The sequence below is a fragment of the Octodon degus genome, unplaced genomic scaffold (genome assembly GCF_000260255.1).
Source record: "Octodon degus isolate 3935 unplaced genomic scaffold, OctDeg1.0 scaffold00183, whole genome shotgun sequence".
Classification (NCBI taxonomy): Eukaryota; Metazoa; Chordata; class Mammalia; order Rodentia; family Octodontidae; genus Octodon; species Octodon degus.
In genome coordinates, this window is record NW_004524759.1 from 48185 (window position 1) to 49230 (window position 1046).

General features: G+C 36.7%; 1 pseudogene; it reads left to right on the top strand.

Annotated features, from left to right (window-relative positions):
* The window catches only part of LOC101568232, a 35644-nt pseudogene that overhangs the window by 13049 nt on the left and 21549 nt on the right, over positions 1 to 1046 (top strand).

Genomic DNA, 1046 nt, shown 5'->3' on the forward strand with positions numbered 1-1046 from the left:
TGAATAGAGTTTGGGTTCAACTAGTTTATAGTTTAAATAGAATTTGGTTTCAGAGTAGCTAAGAGATACAACTATTGGAGATATGCTATACACAGATACTGAGGGGAAAAAAAGCCCTCACAAAATATATGTATTTTTGTAGGTTGTTAGATGTGTTATCTGGAAGGAAAGATCCATGTGGATTATCTGGACATGTTTTGATAAATGGAGTACCTCCACCTGCTGATTTCAAATGTAATTCAGGTTATGTTGTACAAGTAAGTATACATGGAGATTTTTTTAGATTTCCTATGTCTTCATGGGCAGATGTCTTGGGTTATGTTTTTGTGTGCTTCCAATGAATGATATGATGTGCTCATAGAACCAACTTTCTTTACACTGAATTTTCATAATCTCCCACTATTCGAGGGTAGGGTTAAAGGAAAAAGCAGAGAAGATCAGGAATTTGAGCCTTATAGGGCAGTGGGGTCAATTTTGTCCTTTTCTTCCCTTTGTTTCCTTGCTTATTCCATTAGCTTAGAGAGATATCCTTGGAAAAATCTCAGTACACAGCAGTCTGCTATTAGTCATCACATAACCTGTGCTCTTCGTTAGTGGGCAGTGGGGGTTGGAAATGATTTCATCAGACTCTGCAGCTGTTTATGTATGTAGTTACTACAGTGGGCAGAATTGAAAGAACACCATTATCTAGAAAGTAGCTTTGGTATGTAATTTTCAATGATTAAGTTACATATACTAAAATGATGGTCTTCAAAAAGACTCAAGATATGCCATTAAAATATTTTGTCTGAAGGATGATGTTGTGATGATCACACTTACTGTAAGAGAACATTTACAGTTCCCAGCAGCTCTTCGGCTTCCAAAAACTATGACGGATCATGAAAAAATGAACGGATTAACATTCTCATTGTAAAGGTAGGTCTGGATGGAGTGGCAGTTTCCAAGGTAATGTGAATATACTGAGGGAATCATAGCTAGGAAATAGGATCTCTCTTAAAGACAATGTAGATCTTTTGTCAGTTTTAGCCATGTGGATAAGTCACGGC